At 43.4% G+C, this 22960-nt stretch overlaps 1 protein-coding gene across 4 annotated transcripts in view; it reads right to left on the minus strand.

The window, feature by feature from the left end:
- Window positions 1-22960, minus strand: part of lin7b (lin-7 homolog B (C. elegans)) — a 57819-nt gene that overhangs the window by 26702 nt on the left and 8157 nt on the right. The gene's annotated exons all lie outside the window — the stretch shown is intronic.

Genomic DNA, 22960 nt, shown 5'->3' on the forward strand with positions numbered 1-22960 from the left:
GAAATATTCTAGGGGGCGCTGTTGAGCCATCTTGGTGCATCAAAGCACAAAAATCACATCAGACAACAGGACTTTTGACCTGTGATGTGTATGCCACATTTGGTGAGTTTTCAAGCATCCCTTGTCCCTTCAAAACAACATCCTGTTTGATGGCGTACAAGGCGGCGCCACAGTGACAGCGTTTGATGAAAACTCAAAAGCTTCATTTTTAAGTATCATCAAGGTCTAAGGACTTAGACCAGCAAGTTTGAGGTGGGTCTGATTAACCTGCTAGAAGCGGGACATCAAAGAATGTATAAAGTAGCTTTCTGTTGCCAGAAGGTGGCGCTATGGCAGTGATTCAAAATTCCTCTGTAGATGTGTTCAGGGCTGGACTGTCATCATATGTGTGAAGTTTTGGCAAGATATTCCCATGTGGAGTCAAGTTACAGCAACGTTTATCATCATGGCGAAACATCAAAGTTCGCTGCCAGGCCGTGGCCACGCCCTTCGACGAAAACTCACAGTTTCCACAATAAAGCGTCATCAACGTCTTATGACTTTTATCACCAAGTTTGAGGTGGATCTGGTCAATTCTGTAGGAGATGTACATTAAAGTCTAAAACATGACATTTCCTGTTGCCAGTAGGGGGCGCTATGTTTATCTCTAATTATTGACATGTAGATGTGTTCAGGACGGGACTGGCATCAATCCTGTGAAGTTTGGGCAAGATTGGACCATGTATGCTGGAGTTTTAAACTTCCTGTTTAGTGGCGAGACCCCTAACTTTGACGCCATCCCACGGTCACATGCATTGACGAAAACTCAAGCTTTTGATAACTTTTCATCTTCAAGGTCTTGGGATGGGACAGACCAATGGCCAAATGGCCAAAAATGCACCAAAATTGCACAAGAAATTCAAAAAGGCCGACTTCCTGTTGGATTTAGAGCATGCCTCCAAGAGGCTTTTTTGTACATCTCTGAGCGTTACATAAGCCTGCCAAGTTTCATACATGTAGGTTAAACTAGCTTCAGGGGCTGTTTCCTCAAACTTTTGTAGGGGGCGCTACTGAGCCATTTTTTGGAACCCGCGCATGAGACCCCTAAAATATCAAATTTTTCACCAGTTCTGAGATGTGTGCAAAGTTTCATGAGTTTTCGGGTATGTTAAGCCTCCCAAAAAAGCAATTCATTTGGAGAAATAATAATAATAATCATAATAATTATAATAATTAAAGCTGCAAGCAGCGATGAACGGGCCCTCGCACCTTCACGCAACTCGGGGGGGCTGGCAGGACGGCTTCTGACGCGTCAGTTCATTTCTGTCAAAGTTAGATATTGCATGCAGGAGTGACTCTGCATATCCTTGATACAGTACTGGAATGACACATTTCACATTTTGTATCACTTCCTCATTCCACTAGAGGGAGTTGGAGAGCGCACTAATTCTACATCATGTTTTTGTACATCAAATATACACCACAGCATTTAACTTTCAGATAAATCAAAAGATAAGTGTTTGATGAGACCTACTTCCTGTCACCACTAGGCAGCACTACGAGTATCAGGAAATATTGTCATATAAATGTTTTCAGGGCAGGACTAATATGAATCATCTGAAGTTTGATGAAGATCAGAACATTTACAGCAAAAATATAGCAATTTCCTGTTTCATGGCAAGACCTCAAAATTAAACCCTCTGCAGCACGCATTGACACTAATGACATGTCATGTTTGTGTACATCAAATACACACCACAGCACTGAAATTTCTGGTTAATCCAAAGATAAGTGTCTGTTCAGAAGTACTTCCTTTCACCATTAGGTGGCGCTATGACTGTCAAGGAATATTGTCATATAAATGTGTTCAGGGTGGGACAAATATGAATCATGTCAAGTTTGGTGGACAACAGACCATTTACTCCAAATTTATAGCAATTTCCTGTTTCATGACGAGACATCAAAATTAAACCCTCTGCAGCACACGTAGATACTAATGACATGTCATGTTTGTGAACATCAAATATAGACCACAGCACTGAAATTTCAGGTTAATCTAAAGATAAGTGTCTGATAAGAAGTACTTCCTTTCGACACTAGGTGGTGCTATGATTATCAGGCAATATGGTAATGAAAATGTGTTCAGGGCGGGACTAATATGAATCATGTGAAGTTTGGTGTAGATTGGATCATTTATGCCAGAGCTACAGCAATTTGGTTTTTCATGGCGAGACCTCAAGATTCAACGCTCGGCAGCGGGTGCGCCATTCAACATTGGGCAAATCCTGTGATAACTTTTGGTCACAACGTAGTCACGCTTACATACACCAAGTTTGTAGCCAATCTGATTAAATCTGTAGGACAAGTTCGTTAATTTACAAGCCCTGGAAATGGGCAAAAACGCACAAAAGTGGCACAAGTAAATTCAAAATGGCAGACTTCCTGTTGGGTTTGGAGCATGGCTCCAAGAGGCTTTTGTGTACATAATAGAATGTTACAGGTGCCTACCAAGTTTCATACAGGCAGGTCAAAGCAGCTTTGGGGGCTGCTTAATTGAAATATTCTAGGGGGCGCTGTTGAGCCATCTTGGTGCATCAAAGCACAAAAATCACATCAGACAACAGGACTTGCGACCTGTGATGTGTATGCCATGTTTGGTGAGTTTTCAAGCATCCTTTGTCCCTTCAAAACAACATCCTGTTTGATGGGGAACAAGGCAGCGCCACGGTGACAGCGTTTGATGAACTCAAAAGCTTCATTTTTAAGCATCATCAAGGTCTAAGGACTTAGACCAGCAAGTTTGAGGTGGGTCTGATTAAACTGCTAGAAGAGGGACATCAAAAAATGTATAAAGTAGCTTTCTGTTGCTAGAAGGTGGCGCTATGGCGGTGATTCAAAATTCCTCTGTAGATGTGTTCAGGGCTGGACTGTCATCATATGTGTGAAGTTTTGGCAAGATATTCCCACGTGGAGTCAAGTTACAGCAACGTTTATCATCACGACAAAACATCAAAGTTTGCCGCCAGGCCATGGCCACGCCCTTCGACGAAAACTCACAGTTTCCACAATAAAGCATCATCAACGTCTTATGACTTTTTTCACTAAGTTTGAGATGTACAACTACTTCCTGTTTAGTGGCGAGACCCCTATCTTTGACGCCATCCCATGGTCACACGCATTGACGAAAACTCAAGCTTTTGATAACTTTTCATCTTCAAGGTCTTGGGATGGGACAGACCAAGGTTTGAAGTCAATTGGATGAAATCGCTAGGACTAGTTCGTTCATTTATGACCCCTGGAAATGGCCAAAAATGCACCAAAATTGCACAGGAAATTCAAAAAGGCCGACTTCCTGTTGGATTTAGAGCATGCCTCCAAGAGGCTTTTTTGTACGTCTCTAGGCGTTACATAAGCCTGCCGAGTTTCATACATGTAGGTTAAACTAGCTTCAGGGGCTGTTTCCTCAAACTTTTGTAGGGTGCGCTACTGAGCCATTTTTTGGAACCCGCACACGAGACCCTTAAAATATCAAATTTTTCACCAGTTCGGAGATGTGTGCAAAGTTTCATGAGTTTTGGGGTATGTTAAGCCTCCCAAAAAGGCAATTCATTTGGAGGAATAATAATAATAATAATAATAATAATCATAAAAAAAATCCTTGCATTTCAATAGGGTCCTCGCACCGCTAGGTGCTCGGGCCCTAATAATAAAAAATCCTTGCACTTCAATAGGGTCCTCGCACTGCTAGGTGCTCGGGCCCTAATAATAATAATAAAAAATCCTTGCATTTCAATAGGGTCCTCGCACCGCTAGGTGTTTGGGCCCTAATAATAATAATAATAATAATAATAATAATAATAATAAATCCTTGCATTTCAATAAGGTCCTCGCACCGCTAGGTGCTCGGGCCCTAATAATAATAATAATAATAATAACAAAAAATCCTTGCATTTCAATAGGGTCCTCGCACTGCTAAGTGCTCAGGCCCTAATAATAATAATAAAAAATCCTTGCATTTCAATAGGGTCCTCGCACCGCTAGGTGCTCAGGCCCTAATAAAAAATCCTTACATTTCAATAGGGTCCTCGCACCGCTAGGTGCTCGGGCCCTAACAATAATAATAATAATAAAAAATCCTTGCATTTCAATAGGGTCCTCGCACCGCTAGGTGCTCGGGCCCTAATAATCATTTGAAAAACAATTGGGACCTCGCAGGTCTGTGACCTGCTTGGGCCCTAATTAAAGCTGCAAGCAGGGATGAACGGGCCCTCGCGGTCCACACGCGTCGGGGCATGCTGCCGTCGGGGGGCGTGCACCTAGATGTCTTGTCAGCTGTAATAAATAAAAAAATAAACGTTATCTCTTCCTTACGTTTCCAGTATACAGGTAGGCACCCAACCCACGTATGTATTTTTCCAAAAAGTAGAAGCTGAATACATGCCCAATAGTTCAAGGTCTTCTGACTCTTTGAAAGTTGACATGGTGTCTCTAGCTCAAAGTATGAGGGACAAGAAGAGGTTAAAATTCGATGAGTTTTGAAGAGGATTTGAAGATTTTCCAATTTACTTCCATTCACACTAATTAGACTACCACCAGAGTGCCACGTATTGGCTGATTTGCACCGAATTTTGCACAAACCCTCATCGGGCCATGGAACACAATTAGCAAAAGTGTTGTGGTAATCGAACTGTATTTGGTCAAGATATGAAAGACTGTCTGTTTTGAAAACAAAGTGCAGGAATTTGTTGTTTTATATTTTGGCCGTTTTTTGGACGATCAAAATTCTTTTAATTACTTTTTGTCAGGAGGGTTGACCGATGCGACATGCAAAGTTTGCTGCAAATTGGTCAAACAACAATTTCCTCCTTCCTCCTTCGTCATGTCTGCAGAGATGCGGCGGAGCAGCATTTTTATCCAGTTTTAAAACGTTTTAAATCACTCTAAACATTATGCCTCTGGCTAATGTTTGCTTTTAACGTTTGGATTTTAAGTTTTTAAAGAAAGGCCTGGTGAGCCGCCATGGCAACACTGGGCGCTGCCGACTCACCTGGAAAATTGGAACAAATGCTGAACAAAGCATACAAAAAAATCGCTAACCTTCTCGAGGACATTGAGCGGATGTCGAATGAGGTCCAGAGGAAGGATTCCCTGCTGATCACCCTCAGGTCCCGTTTCCCAACGCTGACCAACTGGCTGGAGACCTCACAGACCGGTGAGTCCGCTCCGCAGAACACCACCTCCGCGCTTGGGCAAACAGTTCTCTGGGACCCGTCCTCCTCCTGTCAGCGGCCCACCTGCTCCACTCCAAACAGGGGGACCCCCTGGACCAAAGTGGTCATCCGCGGGCAGAAGAGGGCTCCGAGTGGTGCTCACGGCGGGGCTCCTTCTCCCCCGATACCGCTCTCCAACAAGTACGCAGCTCTGTCCGTGAGCGAGAAGCCGGCGACCCGGGACCCACAACAAGAGACGGCACCTGTTCCTGCGGCCACAGACACCATGCCCCGCCGACGGACACTACAGCCTTCCCTCCACTCACTGGTAGCTGCCCTCCAGCAGGTGGGTGTCCAACAGGGAGCCGTTCGCCGGCGCCGACCCGCTCCTGATCCCAGCGCAAGCGGCTTGTGAGGGACGCGGTGCGCTGGCACTCCTCCCGTTCTCCCCGCCTGGCGAGGGATCACACCCGGAGTCCTGATGTGGGTGGCGGGGTGGCTGAGATGGCTTGCTCCCCTGAAGACCGAGCGGACGCTCCCACAACCCTGGTCATCGGGGACTCTATCGTGAGGCACATCCGCATGAGGGAGGCGTTAACCTTGTCGTTCCCCGGAGCCACCGTTACCGACGTAACCGGGAAAATACCGGACATCCTGAGCTCCCATCCGCAGGCAAAAAGGATTATTATCCACGCAGGTGTGAACGACATCGCCAGGCAACAGTCCGAACTTAGGATTTTAGACACATTTTTAACTCCATCTCACAGTCCCAGGTGACTGTTTTTATCTCCGGCCCCACCCCCACCTGCGGCAGAGGGATTGGCAGCTTCAGCCGTCTACTTAGCATCAACAACTGGCTCTCCTCTGCCTGCAACTCCCACCACGTCAGCTTCATCAACAATTTTGATGTTTTCTGGGAGAGACGACACCTCTTTGGGCCAGACGGGCCCCATCTTAACAGAACAGGTGTCCGCATGCTCTCAGCCAACCTGGCATACGGTGTTCAGCATGCAATTTTCCCCAAACCCGCACCAGCTGCTCTGTCCGACACTGATTGATGTCCCCCAGGTCCATCCTCCTATCCACTCAGTTCCACTTCTGACCACCATACACACAGTACCGGACTTGGACCTCATATTCACACCAACACCTCATCCATTCCGGTAAGCATTACACTACATCAACACATCAGACACCGCCATACTCACTCCGTGAACCTTCATAACCTTCGACCACTCACAAAACACCCACAACCCACCTCCATGATCAACAAGCCTCCTGTCACCATCAATGTGGCACTTTTTAATGTTCGCTCTCTTTTAAATAGAACTTTTTTAATGAATGACGTGACTTTAGATAATAAGTTAGACTGTCTTCTTTTAACTGAGACATGGCTTGGCACTGACGCACCTGTTGTACTCACCGAGGCCTGCCCACCAAATTTTAATTTTTTGTTTTCTACTCGAGAGGGTAGAAGAGGAGGCGGGACGGCATCCATTACAAATGACACACTGACCTCAAATGGAGTGTCTTTAACCAGGAGGAGGCCCTGGTGAGAACAGTGAGGAGAACTTCTGAAGTGGCTGCAAATTTAATTGGGATTTTACAGAGCACTCCTGCTGAAGTTTTACCTGCACCTTGTGATTTTATCGTTGATAATTTTAACAGTAAACTGAAGTCAACTCTGGACTTAGTAGCTCCACCTGTAACTAAAACAATAAAAAGAAAACCTACACCCCCGTGGATAAAAAACGATGAAATCAATAAACTGAAAAGAGAATGCAGGAGTGCTGAGAGAAGATGGAGAAAGAGTAAACTGACTGTTCATTATGAGATTTTACGTCAACAACTCAAAACCTACAATAATGCAATCAAAAAGGCACGAATTTCCCATTTCTCACAACTCATCACCAACCATAAAAACAACCCCCAGTTCCTCTTCTCCACTTTTAATATTTTAACAGGCACTGATTTTAATAAAGTTCTTAAGACACCAACAGATGATCTTTGTGAAGACTTTGCAGACCACTTCAGAACTAAAATCAAGGACATCAGATCCAGTCTGTTATCCAAGAAAGTTTTGTCTGTTAACACACCTGGACTGTTGTCCTTGCCTGAGGAAACACTGGAGAGTTTTGCCCTGGTTGATGCAAGGACACTTGGTCGAGTTTTCTCCCAAGTAAACCCAACAACTTGCCTTTTAGATCCAATTCCCACATCACTTTTAAAGACGTTTTATGGTTTCTTTGAGGAGCAGTTTTTAAACATCATGAATTGCTCTCTTCAGACGGGTGTCTTCCCCACCGCCTTTAAAACGGCAGTGGTGAAGCCCCTTCTGAAGAAGAGCAACTTAGACCTCTTAATAATTACCGACCTGTATCCAACCTACCGTTTTTAAGTAAAATTTTAGAAAAACTGTTTTTTAACCAAGTTAATGACTTTTTAAATAGAAATAGCATTTTAGAGAGGTATCAGTCTGGTTTTAGGAGGAACCACAGTACCGAGACAGCCCTTCTAAAGATTATAAACGACATCAGGTGGAATTTAGATAACAAAAAGCTCACAGTGTTGGTTCTACTGGATCTAAGCGCCGCTTTTGATACGGTAGACCATCACATTTTATTAAAAAGACTCAGACACCTGGTCGGCCTCTACGGTACTGTTCTTAACTGGTTTTGTTCTTATCTCACAGACCGATGCTTTTATGTAAGTATGGATACATGTTCCTCAGGAACCCATGAAATTGGATGTGGGGTTCCCCAAGGCTCAATTGTAGGTCCACTTCTCTTTAATCTTTACATGCTTCCCCTTGGGGACGTCATCAGGAGACACGGCATCAGCTTCCATAGTTATGCCGATGATACACAGCTATACATCGCCGTGTCTCCTGATGACACAGGGCCAATTGATGCCCTTTTTGACTGCACTGTAGACATCAAGTCATGGATGGCAGAGAATTTCCTGCAGCTCAACCAGGACAAAACTGAGGTTTTAGTTATAGGTCCTGAAGGCCAGAGAGAGAAACTTTTACCAAAACTACAGGATCTTAAACCAACCCAATCAGTAAAAAATTTGGGCGTGACTTTTGACTCTGAGCTGAATTTTATCCCACATATAAAAAATATAACGAAAATAGGTTTTTATCACCTTAAGAACATAGCCAGAGTCCGCCCGTTTCTCTCTCAGGCCAGTACGGAGGTGCTAATGCATCCTTTTATTTCCTGTCGCTTAGATTACTGTAATGCCTTGCTCTCTGGTCTTCCCAAAAAGAGTATTTTAAATCTCCAATTATTACAAAATTCAGCTGCACGCGTGCTGACGAGGACCAGAGGGCGGGAGCACATTACACTGGTTTTAGAGTCGCTGCATTGGCTCCCCGTCCACTTCAGGATCGATTTTAAGATTCTCTTACTCGTTTTTAAATGTCTTAACGGCCTTGTGCCCTCTTATTTATCTGATCTGCTTTTACCATATCAACCCTCGCGGACCCTGAGGTCCTCCGGCACTGGCATTTTAACCATACCAAAACCCAGAATAAAAACCCATGGTGAGGCAGCATTTAGCCACTATGGCCCCCACCTGTGGAACAGCCTGCCGGAGAGCCTCAGGACTGCAGAGACTGACTGATATTTTTAAAAGATTAAAGACACACCTTTTTAATCAGGCTTTTAACTAATATTTTAAACTCTTCTTATGTTCTTATCTGGTTCTATCCTACTTTATGTTGCTGCTTTTATCTTGCTTTTTAAGATGATATTAATCTTAATTTTTTGTTTTTATTTATCACTGGTACTGTATCTATTCTATTTTATTTATAATCTTATGTATTTTATTTTTGGTACTGTATTTATTTTATTTTATTTATTCTTTTAGTCCTATTTTATGCTTTTAGTCTTTAGCTTTTAACTCCAGTGTTTCCTCAGGGGGGTCCTCCACACTGGGAGCTGTGTCGGGTCTGCTATTGGGGGTGCTGTCCTTGGGTCCCTTCGGCCCGGCCGGCTGGGGGCTCCTCCCTTCGATGTGGGGGTCCACCTGTCTGTCGGAGTCAGGGGGCCTGGGTGCTGGTCCCCCCCGATGGCACGGCCTGCGGCTTCTCCCAGTGTGGACGGCCCCAAAGGTGGCGTTTCCTTGATCCTCAGTGCCATGCCATGTCTCCCTATTGTGTGTGATTGTGTGTGTGTGTGTGTGTGTCTAGTATGAAGGGTGGGAGGGAGGGGCTTTCTTTCTTTGTAATTGTTTTTCTTTCTTTAATTGTGTTAATTGCTTTTAATTCTGTAAAGCACTTTGTGTTGCATGTCCGTGCAGGAAGAGCGCTCTACAAATAAAGTTGATTGATTGATTGATTGAAATCACCTAGGAGGAGTTCGAAAAAGTATGTTTTTCATTTGTAGCGATTTAGCGAATGGAAAGTTACCGCGAAAGTGGGCGTGACTTACACCACACAATACAGCGAAATTCAGAGAACATGTAAATAGAAGGTTTAACAATGTGCGACATATTATGTGGGAGTTATTAGCCAAAAACGCTTTTGCATTGAAAATAGCACTACCTGCTGGTCATTTTTGGTGTGTGAGTTACAGGGGCCAGTCTATACCACCCCTATCAATTTTATTTCCATGAGTGTTATGGTGTTGGCACAGTGCCCTTATTGTTTAATATGTATTGTTAGGAATATCGAAATTCTTTTAATAACTTTTTGTCGGGAGGGTCCACAGATGCTGTGTGCAAAGTTTCATGCCAATCGGTGAAATTGCCTGGGAGGAGTTTGAAAAAGTAGGTTTGTGACATTTTGCGAATTTGCGGAAAAAAACGGTAGGCGGAAATGGGCGTGGCCTATACCACAAGGTTCAGCACAATTCACTGAACGCGTGGACAGAGGCGGCCTTTGGCATCAGGGGGCCCGTTTCAATCCTTAATATGGGGCCCTACCACGTAAAACATAAACATAATCATGTTTGCCAGCTACGCGTCCTACGTCCGTGACGCATTATAAGCTGAAAGAACGCAGTAAAGTCATCCATGCATCCCAAGGACGCACATATTTTCCCATATAAAACGATACATTGTGACCAAGTGTTAAAATCATAACCAGGGCAAGAAACCGGGACTCAGCAGAAAAGGCAAGGATTCAGGTTGATTTGCAACAAATAAGGATATGGATACTTTATTGTCCCTTTCAGTCCCCTCAAATTAAATTAACAACAACAATAATGAGTGCTCCGTGTTATTTTTGTCCAGTTGTGGTCATAATGAGTGCTCAGCATCATTTCAGCACCATGGACAGCTCACTACCTGCATGAAAAGACAGAGACAGTCAGAGGAAAAAAAGAAAGGTTTCGTTCTGCAAGGTGACAGACTATTGCAATTTTCCTTTTCATGACGTCGTTCCAGTGTTTTTTCTCCAGCATTTGTATTTCTTGGTATGTTTTGTCAATGGCACTGTGTGTTCTTACGCGCGTCTCCAGCTCGCGCCAGCTGTCCATGTTGGAACAGTGTGCATTTGATTTCTCATGATCCTGGAGTGTGAGAGTGAGTCATTCCCACATTCTGAAACCCCCGTCAGTGAGACTGTGATTTCGCTTGCCTAATAGGGTACAGCAGAAACAGAAAACTGAATCTGATGATTTTGAATACACTAACCATGACCTGCGTATTTTTTCTCCATTTTTCATCCTTATGAAATATCTGTCATTAGTAAGATGGCGGCGTGTTTGGCTCTGTGGGAAATTAAAGTCCTCTATCTGAACGGGACCTCTCCGAACGATATCGATCCGTTGGTCACTGGTAATATGCTCTGGCCAACATGCCGGGTCTGTCTCTGTGAATGGCAGTGGGACTTTCTCCCTGGCTGCAGTGCTGGTGGTGGCATCTCCCTCACCTGTCTCAGTTGTGGGACTATCATCATGTGGTGCTTCAAACGATAATGTTTGGTCATCATTATCACCAGCTGTTTCAGTAGAAAGGTCTTTATTTTCACCTTCTCCCGTATTTGTTGTTTGGCTGGCGTTATGTGAGTGGACGGCAGCCGCTGCTGAAGTCGGTGCAGCTGTTATAGATGCAGGACCAAAGAAAGAGGTCACTTTTGGAAGATTACTCACAGCTTTCCTTTTGATGTCTGCTAGTTTTCGCTTTTCATCACCACTCTGGTATGTGCATTTCATTTTGTAACGTTAGGGATGTTAGCTAGCTAGTTAGGTGATGGCAGGCAGTGATTTATTATTGTGTCTTCCTTGCGGCATTTATTTTTTTTGTCAGTCAGTTGGGGGCCCCCTGGTGGCCAGGGCCCGTTTCAACTGAAACGGTTTAAACATAGGTAAGGCCGCCTATGCGCGTGGATATAAGGTTTTTGAATATGCGACAAAGTATATGGGAGTTATGAGCACTTTCCTTAATAATAGCGCCACCTAGTGGTGGAAATTCAGGACAACAATAGATTATAAAATTTTTCGCCAGGTGTGACTTATATTCCAAGTTTGGTGAGTTTTGGGGTATGTTCAGGCAGTGAAAAATGCGATCATATGGGTGAAAGAAAAAAAAAATATAAATAAATAATCGGGAGAAAAACAATAGGGACTTTGCAGGTCTCCTGCTCAGGCCCTAATAACCATTTGAAAAACAATAGGGACCTCGCAGGTCTGTGACCTGCTCGGGCCCTAATAAATAAACTGCCTCTGAAATGTGGGGCACAATGAACCTTGCAGATAATCAGACATAAAGTATAGCAATTCACTTAAAATTCAATAAAACAACATCTACTTTATAATTAAATTTCAACTGAAATGAGAAGCATTTTGTACCATGCAGTATGAATGTAAACCCTGCACATTATCTACATTATCAACAACTCACTTAAAGTTAACAAATAATATAACGTCTCAAAAAAGATTCATTGCTGCTGAATTCATTTTCTAGATCAAAGTACTGCCAAACCGCGCTGGTTTTCTCTCCAATTTCCCACTGTTCTGTTTTAAAACTCTTGTCTACTCGAGCATTACTGCGGGGAGGGGGACTGCTGTCTGACAGCTCTGTAGCCCCCACTAGTGGCGGGCGGCTGCATGACAGTTATGCAACCTTGTACATGAAAAAAACACTAATGGGTTTAACCAACTAATATTTCTGGTGCCGACTAGCAAGGTAGCAGATGTTAAATCATTTAGACGTCTAAATGCCCATCAAATACAGGATTGATTTTAAGGTTCTTTTATTTGTTTTTAAAGCCATACATGGGCTGATTCCCAAATATATTGCTGAACTTCACTGCCCCTACTCCAACTCCCGAACCCTCAGATTCTCCGAAAAATGTCTTTTAACTGCCTGCGATTGAGGCTGGTGGGTAAGGGAGATTGTGCCTTTGCAGTCGCTGCTCCAAAGCTTTAGGGTAGCCTTCTGATCTCAATCGAATGCTCCCCCTCCATTGACAATTTTAAGACAAATCTTAAAACTTGTTTTCAATGGCCTTTGGTTGTCCGTAGTGGCTTTAATATTTTAGTATTTTATCATCTTTTCACGTTTGTAATTGTTCTTACCAGTTTTATTCTGTTTTATATTTGTGTACATTTTATATTGCTATATATTTGTGTGTGTCATTCTTTTATTTTGTTCGGCACTTTGGTCAACTGCGGTTGTTTTTAAATGTGCTATATAAATAAACTTGATTTGATTTAATTTTAAAAATAAGTAAATCAAAGGGAGATTCTCCATCCAGTTACATTTTTTTCCAATATCCTAGAAAAGCCCGTTTACACAGTATGATCACCGTCAATTTTCATATCACCGTATACCTTGAAACCAGTATACTGTTGCAACCCTACTGGAGGGTGGGCACAATATTTCCACAGCAAAACTGTTGGGTCAGGACAGCGTTACTAGCTGTAATAGCTGAATAAGTTGCTCCGCTCATAACATTAGATCCCACCAGACCCCAGAGGTGTGTAGTGCAGTAAACCGAAGAGTAGTAACCGCTTCATCCTCTTGAGGGTCGCGGGGGGGCTGGAGCCTATCCCAGCTACATCGGGCGAGAGGCAGGGTACACCCTGGACAGGTCGCCAGACTATTGCAGGGCTGACACATAGAGACAAACAACCATTCACGCTCACATGCACACCTATGGACAATTTAGAGTTATCAATTAACCTAGTCCCCAATCTGCATGTCTTTGGACTGTGGGAGGAAGCCGGAGTGCCCGGAGAGAACCCACGCTGACACGGAGAGAACATGCAAACTCCGCACAGAAGGGCTCCCACGCCCGGGATCGAACCAGCAACCCTCTTGCTGTGAGGCGAGAGTGCTAATCACCACACCACCGTGCCGCCCCATCCCTAACTTGAATACAATTAATCTATTCTGTTGATCTGTTTTGTACAAACGACATCTATTGCATGGGATCCCTCCCAGCTGATCTTTCTGAGGTTTCTTCCATCATTTTCCCATTAAAAGGGTTTCTTGGGGAGTTTTTACTTATCAGCAGTGAGGGTCCAAGGACAGAGGGTGTCATATACTGTAAAGCCCTCTGAGGCACAATGTGATTTGTGATATTGGGCTTTATAAAACAAAAATAAATTGAATTCAGTTCTGAAATTATTGTGAAATCCTCTCTTTAAGTCCAAATCATAATGTCTCCTTCTTATGTTGCCATAATCTTTTTTGTAGTTCACTTGAAAAAGCTATTGTGTCTTTGCATGGTGGTTGGGAGCTTGTATAGCTAAGTATTTGGTTTTAGTTAATGACCTTAAAGATTCACAACCACTGGGCTGACTACATAAATTTGTTGTGATTTCAGTACTTGACCCACTTTAGTACTTTTCCACCCTTGGCGGGAGACAAATGAAAATCAAAAACAGAGACTCTTGGGGAGTCACGTGGGTACAGCGAACACGATGGCTGCTGGCTAAGGACTCTCCGCTCTTTGACATGTGAAGTTCAAGAAAATTGATGGAAGTGGCTCATATTTTACTACGCTTTTTCCCCGTTTCGCTGAGACAAAAGTCAACACCATTTTGGAAAGCAAAGAAAGAAAATTAAATTCAGATGTCGGCGTCTTTCAAGTATTTCAAGAGCACAGGCTGTATGACCACCCGGAGAAGCCCTCCACGCAAAGATGACGCTCAGACAATACTCATCTTTGTCTCAAAAGTTTATTTGCAGAAATTCTTAAAATGAACACCACATTAAAGAGCGTCGTGACTGATGTCTCTACTATCAAGAAGACGACAACCGAGTTGAAAACATCGGTGGTGGCCATGCAGGAGAGATTAGCGGAAGCCGAAACATGCATTGTCCGCCTCGAGGAAACCTCAGAGCGGCTACACGCTGATGATGATGTGATGTGGGACCGCATCCAAGCCCTTGAAAATCAAAGCAAAAGGAACAACATGTGACTGATAGATTTGAAGGAGACTTTTGGCACTAATGGGACACTGCTGAGCTGTGTTCAGAATATCCTAACAGAGGGGCTTGGAGTTCGTGCTGATGCAGAGTTCGAGATTGAAAGAGTGCACCGGACGCTCACACGGGTGCCGGATCCAGGCTGACCTCCGAGGCCGGTGATTATATGGTTCCTGAGACAGTCAGCGAGGAACAAGGTGGTTTCTGCAGGAAAAGAAATGCGGGGATTCGAGTGTGAAGGATGCCGACTTTCTGTGTTTCCAGATATGACCAGGGAACTAGTAGAAATGAGGAAGGCTTTCACCCTGGTGAAGCGCAAATTACAGGAATTCAATGTGAAATACACCCTGGCTTATCCAGCGACACTGCGGTTCAAATGGAAAGAGAAGAACCTGAGTTTTACCACAGCAACAGTGGCGGATAAATTTCTCAATGACAACGGTGAAAGTGCAGACTGAATATACAGCGAGGGAGGGGAGCAGATATTTGTAACTGCATTGGAGAGTCACAGACATACAGTATAACGTTAGACTTTGTCAGAGTGGAGATGAACCTCAGGGAGTTGCCATCCAGAAAGGAGGTAGAGCAGTAACCCACGGACCAGACAAGGTTTTTTGTTTTGTTTTAATTTTATAGTTGCTGTGACGCCATGGCCGTGTTTTGTTTTCCTGTCTGGCTGGCTGTTTGCTGTCTTTTACAGGTGCTGGGCTTAGGCTGGTTTCACTGCTGCTTTGCAGGGCCTTCTGCTGTCTGCTGTGCTGATCTCCTGTTCATTTGCCTTCCTGGTTGCTGGGAAGCGCTACCTCTGCTTGTTGGGAGGCTCCACCTCTATCTGAGATTGCTGGCTGGCTACACCTGTGAGGAAGTCTATAAGAGCAGGCTTCCTCAGTTCATTCCCTCTTTCACCTGGACAGCCAAGATCCTGCCAGTTTCTGTTTGGTTTGGTTATTTTGTTTTATACCACACACACACACACACACACACACACACACGGATTTTTCAAACTACATGTTCATGTTTTGGCGGGCTACACAGTAGGCCTATTGACGATCAGTAACTTGGGGAGGTGTAGCCATCACAACCAGATATATTCAAATACTAACAGTGTAATAGACATGGGTAAGGAGAGCTACTGGGATAAGTATGGTTAAGAAATGTATTAAATATATGTCCTGGAATCTTAATAGATGTAGACATCCGGTTAAATGACGGATGATAATGACATATTTGAAAACAAATCAGGCAGATGTAATTTTTATACAGGAAACTCACATAAATGGGGATGAGGCGGTGAAATTTAAAACAGGTTGGGTAGGACATATTTTCCACAGCTCATTTTTGAGCTCACGTAATGGTGTAATGATTTTGGTTAATAGGAATATATAATTTGTGTTGCAGAAAGAGGTTAAAGATGCAGAAGGGCGGATGATATGTGTGCAAGCACTAATAGAAGGATTACAGGTGATACTATGTAACATCTATGCAACTAACAAAGGGGATCCAGATTTTTTCCATGAGATAAATAAGGTCCTGGGAGACATGGACAGGAAAATAATACTGGCAGGTGATTTTAACCAAGTGATGGATCCCGTTCCAGACAAAAGCAAGGCTAAGGATATATTGATGACCGAAGACAGGGAAGCAATTCATATGCTAAAAGAGGATACTGTATGGGTCTTATCGACATATGGAGACTTACTAACCCTCACAAGAGGGAATATACATTTTTCTCTCATTGTCATAAATCCCATTCCAAGAATTGATTTCTTTTTAATTGCAAGCCCTTTAATAAATAGTGTAATCAGTTGTGACATAAGAACTATTGCTATTACAGATCATGCAGCAGTGGAACTATATGTGACTGCAGAATTGGACATAGGCAGGAGGAATAGATGGAGAATGAACACTTCATTATTGCAGGATAAATCCTTCAGAACATCTTTAGCTGAAGACTTGAAATCATTTTTTGAAGGGAACATTGGCAGCGCTGAAGAAATTACAACAGTCTGGGAGGCATCTAAAGCATACATAAGGGGGAAACTGATAGCATGTGCAGTTCAAAAGAAAAGAGACAACCTAAACAAGATAAAAGAATTAGAGAATGAAATCAAATTAAAGGAAAATCAATTATCTGAACATTTTTCTGACTCACAATACCAAGAACTTTGTAGGCTCAGATTTAAGTTGCACGAAATTTATAATAAAAAAGTAGAATATGCGTTATATAGATTAAAAACAGACTTTTACGAGGGTGGGGAAAAAACTGGGAAAATATTAGCTAGACAAGTGAAAGAAAAGAAAAGAATGTCTTAAATGTAATATCAGCCATTAAACAGGGTGATAAACTAGTAACCTCAGCTAAAGATATTAATGGGGTATTCCAACAATATTACGAGAGGCTATATACATCAACAGTACCTTGCAGCAGTATCCAAGAGGAACAACAACTGTTTTTCTCTAACATTGATAAGAAGTTGGAGTCACCTATAACTGAGGAAGAAATAAAGAGAGCTGTCTCACTAATGAAAACTGGGAAATCACCAGGTTACGAAGGGGTTTCCTGCAGAATATTATAAAGTATATGTTGACATTCTTGCTCCAGTTTTGCGGAAGGTTTATCAAGAGGTTTGTGAAAAGTGTCATGCTCCACCGACATTTAATGAAGCCTTGATATCTCTAATCCCTAAGAAGGACAGAGCTTTAACTGACCCATCTAACTTTAGACCTATTAGTTTACTCAATCTAGACTGTAAAGTTTTAACAAAAGTGCTGGCTTTACGTCTAAAACAAGTTTTATCCAACATTATAAATCCCAACCAAGTGGGTTTCATGAAGAACAGATTCTCCTCTGATAATATAAGAAAATTATTACACTTAATGTGGCCAAGTCAATCTGAAAATGTACCAATAGCTGCTGTTTCTTTGGATGCCGAAAAGGCCTTTGATAAGGTGGAATGGAGCTTTCTTTTTACTGCTTTATCACATTTTGGGTTTGGTCCTCACTTTTCCCACTGGGTTAAGATATGATACAAGGAGCCAAAGGTTGCAGTGATAACGAATGGGGTTATATCACAATTTTTTAGCCTGTCTCGTGGGACCCGTCAGGTTGTTCTCTTAGCCCCTTGTTGTTTATAATTTTTTTTAGAAACACTGGCTATTAATATCAGAGCAAATGATGATATCAAGGGAGCTGAGGGCGGTGGCCAGGAACACAAACTGCTGGCATCCACCTAAAGGTCTGGATGCGGCTCAAGGCTTGATTGCCCCTAAAATGAAAAGTAATTCAAACTAAACGAAGAGAAAAAGAAATAAAAAAGTATCATTGGTAAAGAAAAAATAGGAAAAAAAAAAGAAAGGGAGAGGGGGCAGGGAGGTTGGGAGGTCAGGGGTGCCTTTGCTCCCGCTTCGCCTGTCTCCTGCTTGGGCTTCTGGCTGTCCCGCTGGGAGCCTGGTGGGGGGCCCCTCGCTCGCCTCTCTGTTACCTCGGTCTGGCCTTGCCTCCTTTCTTTGCCATATTATTATTATTATTATTATTATTTATTTATTTATTTATTTATTTTGTTTGTTTCTTCTTCCTCTTATTATACTCGTACTCATACTCGTCGTCCTCCGCTTATCCGGGTCCGGGTCGCGGGGGCAGCAGCCTCAGCAAAGAAGCCCAGACAGTCCTCTCCCCAGCCACTTCCGTCAGCTCTTCCGCGGGAACCCTGAGGCGTTCCCAGGCCAGCCGGGTGATGTAGTCCCTCCAGCGTGTTCTGGGGCGGTCCCGTGGTCTCCTCCCAGTTGGACATGCCCGAAACACCTCCCAAGGGAGGCGTCCAGAAGGCATCCTTGCCAGATGCCCGAACCACCTCAACTGGCTCCTCTCAATGTGGAGGAGCAGCGGCTCTACTCCGAGTCCCTCTCGGATGTCTGAGCTCCTCACCCTATCCCTAAGGCTGAGCCCAGACACCTTGCGGAGGAAACTCATTTCGGCCGCTTGTACTCACGATCTCATTCTTTCGGTCACTACCCAGAGCTCGTGACCATAGTTGAGGGTTGGAACGTAGATCGACTGGTAAATTGAGAGCTTTCACCAAACCTGACACTCTCCACCACTCAGCTGCACCTAGAAATTCTGTCCATAAAAGTTATGAACAGAACCGGTGACAAAGGGCAGCCCTGGCGGAGTCCAACCCTCACCGGGAACAGGTCCGACTTACTGCCAGCCACGCGAACCAGACTCATGCTCCTTCGGTACAGGGACTGGATGACCCTTAGCAAGGGGCCACCAACCCCATACTCCCGGAGCACCCCCCACAGGATGCCCCTGGGGACACGGTCGTAAGCCTTCTCCAAATCCACAAAACACATGTGGACTGGTTGGGCAAACTCCCATGCCCCCTCCAGCACCCTGGCGAGGGTAAAGAGTTGGTCCACGGTTCCGCGTCCGGGACGAAAACCACATTGCTCCTCCTCAATCTGAGGTTCAACTATCGACCGGACCCTCTTCTCCAGCACCCTGGAGTAGACCTTACTGGGTAGGCTGAGGAGTGTGATCCCCCTGTAGTTGGAACACACCCTCTGGTCCCCTTTCTTGAAAATGGGGACCACCACCCCAGTCTGCCACTCCAGAGGCACTGCCCCCGATGTCCACGCAATGTTGCAGAGGCGTGTCAGCCAGGACAGCCCTACAACATCCAGAGCCTTGAGATATCTGGGACGAATCTCATCCACCCCCGGGGCTCTGCCACCTCGGAGTTGTTTCACTACCTCAGCAACTTCTGCCCCAGAAATTGGAAGACCTGCCCCCGAGACCCCCATCTCTGCTTCCTCACTGGAATACGTGTTGGTGGGATTGAGGAGCTCCTCAAAGTATTCCTTCCACCGCCCGACAATGTCCCCAGTTGACGTCAGCAGCTCCCCGCCCCCACTGTAAACAGTGTGAGCAAGTTGCTGTCTTCCCCCCCCTGAGGCGCCGGACGGTTTGCCAGAACCTCTTTGGAGCCGACGATTGATAGTCTTCCTCCATGGCCTCACCGAACTCCTCCCACGCCCAAGTTTTTGCCTCCACGACTGCTGCCGCTGTGCTCCGCTTGGCCCGGTACCCGTCAGCTGCTTCTGGAGACCCACAGACCAACCATGCCCTGTAGGCCTCCTTCTTCAGCCTGACGGTTCCCCTCACCTCTGGTGACCACCAGCGGGTTCGGGGATTACCGCCACAACTGGCCCCAGCGGCCTTGCGGCCACAGCTCACAACCGCCGCCTCGACAATGGCAGAGTGGAACAAGGCCCATTCGGACTCAATGTCCCTCTCTGTCCTCTTATTATTAATATTATTATTATGAAGATGACTATTATTATCTATTATTTTATCATTATTATACTCTATCCTACTTCAGTATTATTATCATTATTATTATTATTATTAAAGTTCTATTTCATGCTTTACTATATCAGATTGTGTTTTGTTATTATGTTATTATACTATATTATATTTATATATCATATCATCATATTGTCATATTATCTTATTCAATGTTATAGCACACTCCTATTAAGTTTGTTTTGTTGTACACACACACACACACACACACACACACACACCTACCTATATACTCATTCATTCATTCATCTTCTAACCGCTTCATCCTCTTGAGGGTCATGGGGGGGCTGGAGCCTATCCCAGCTGACAGCGGACGAGAGGCAGGGTACACCCTGGACAGGTCGCCAGACTATCGCAGGGCTGACACATAGAGACAAACAACCATTCATGCTCACATTCATACCTATGGACAATTTAGAGTTACCAATTAACCTAGTCCCCAATCTGCATGTCTTTGGACTGTGGGAGGAAGCCGGAGTGCCCGGAGAGAACCCATGCTGACACGGGGAGAACATGCAGACTCCACACAGAAGGGCTCCCACGCCTGGGATCAAACCGGCAACCCTCTTGCTGTGAGGCGAGAGTGCTAACCACCACACCACCGTGCCGCCCTACCTATATACTCCCTCCCCAAACTCAAAAACTGATGTAAGCTGCTATCTGTTTTGTTCTGTTGGTTTTTATTTCTGTTTTCGTTTGTTTTGTCTTTGTTATTTTCTTGTCTGCTTGCATTGTTTTGCATTATTATTCGTCCTGTATCACCTTGTTTGTTGTGTTGTAATTTCACTAATAAAAAAAAAATTAAAATAAATAAATAAATAAATAAAAAATAAATAAAGAAGTTTGGACCAAGATACACCAAATGTATAAGTTATCACACTATGTACAGAAATATTCTTCACTATGGCACAATCCTGTTATCTGTATTGGAAAAGCACCTGTATATTGGAAGCAATGGCATTTAAGTGGCATACATACTATAGGAGATTTGTATAAAGATGATAAATTTATGTCTTATGGGGAATTAGTATGTCAATTCAATCTTAAAGGCAAACAAATTTGGAAATATTTACAAATGAGAAATTGTGTAAGCTAGATTTTATGGGACTTCAGAAAATCACATCTTCAACTATATGAGCATGTCATGTGAATGCCACACTGCTTAACAATTCTATAGGTTAACAGACTGTTTTATAAGTGGTGAACTAACCAAATCTCTCTTTTTTGGCAGAGAGATTTGAGAACAGATTTTGAACAAGGTAAATGGCTGGATATTCTGTGGAAAATATGTAAAAGAAGCACGGGGGAAGTTCACACAGTACAAGATAATACATAGATATTACCACACTCCAGTAAGACTTCATAGAATGAAGCTGATGAAAGACAATTTATGTTGGAAGTGTAAAACAGAAGTAGGAACTTTCCTTCAGGACAGTACGTTAGTGACACCATTTTGGGTTAAAGTTGTGGAGGTCCTGAGCAGCTGGTTTGGATCAACAACCCCTGACTCCTGCTCTATGTCTGTTAGGGGACAGAGCTCAAATCCCAAACACAACAAAAGGTACTTTTTCTGTTATTATTGTCGGATTGATCACAGCTTCCAGAATTATTCTGAGACACTGGAAAACAGCTAAATGTCCAGACTTGAAAGAGTGGGTTAACACAATGGTTGAAACTGCGGCCTATGAGTCTATGCTTAACAGGATAAAAGGCAACATGGAGGATGGGACTACCTCTCTTTTTTGGACTCACATAAAGACTGATAAAGTCTCTGTTTAGGAGAGGAGTGGAGTGACCAAGAACCTTCTGTGGAGGCGGAAAACTCCTTTCCTTCTCATTGTAAACTGAACTTCTTACTTCCATGCTTATAAACCATCTTCACTTTTATTTTACTTTATATCTGACATGTCTTTTCTTTGATATCATGATTGTAATGTCTATGCCAGAACCCTGAAGGGGTGAGGGGGTTGGTTGATGCAGTGTACCATAAGCCTTGTTTTTGTATTGTGTTGTGTTTGAAAACTCAATAAAAAAGTTAACAAAAAAAAAAAAAACAGAGACACTTCACAGCATCCACTGGTAAGAGGTCAAAGGTCATCGACCAGGATTCACAGAGATCATTCAGAGACAGAGGTTACCATCTTTTCCCATATATGACCACTTGCAGTGATTACCAATTCTGAAATTTGATCAGGGGTTACTGAAGAACTGACCATAAACTAATAGTTAGTTCATCATTAGCTCATCATTAGTTCCTCAGTAACTACACTAATTTTGTGTACCTTAGTTCCTCAGTAACTACTCACTAGTTCCTTATTAGTTATTCATTAGTTCTTCAGTAACAACTCATTCGTTCCTCATTAGCTCATCATTAGTTCCTCAGTAACTACTCTAATTTTGTGTACCTCAGTTCCTCAGTAACTACACTAATTTTGTGTACCATAGTTCCTCAGTAACTACTCATTAGTTCCTCATTAGTTCTTCATTAGTTCCTCAGTAACTACTCATTAGTTCCTCATTCGTTCCTCATTAGTTCCTCAGTAACTACTCTAATTTTGTGTACCTCAGTTCCTCAGTAACTACACTAATTTTGTGGACCTTAGTTCCTCAGTAACTACTCATTAGTTCCTCATTAGTTCTTCATTAGTTCCTCAGTAACTACTCATTAGTTCCTCATTCGTTCCTCATTAGCTCCTCAGTAACTACTCTAATTTTGTGTACCTTAGTTCCTCAGTAACTACTCATTAGTTCCTCATTAGTTCCTCATTTGTTGCTCATTAGTTCCTCAGTAACTACTAATTTTGTGTACCTTAGTTCCTCAGTAACTACTCATTAGTTCCTCAGTAACTACTCTAATTTTGTGTACCTTAGTTCTTCAGTAAATACTTATTCGTTGCTCATTAGTTCCTCAGTAACTACTCTAATTTTGGGTACCATAGTTCCTCAGTAACTACTCATTCGTTCCTCATTAGTTCCTCAGTATCTACTCTGATTTTGTGTACCTTAGTTCCTCAGTAACTAC

This window comes from Epinephelus fuscoguttatus, unplaced genomic scaffold (genome assembly GCF_011397635.1).
Source record: "Epinephelus fuscoguttatus unplaced genomic scaffold, E.fuscoguttatus.final_Chr_v1 AP022699.1".
NCBI lineage: Eukaryota > Metazoa > Chordata > Actinopteri > Perciformes > Serranidae > Epinephelus > Epinephelus fuscoguttatus.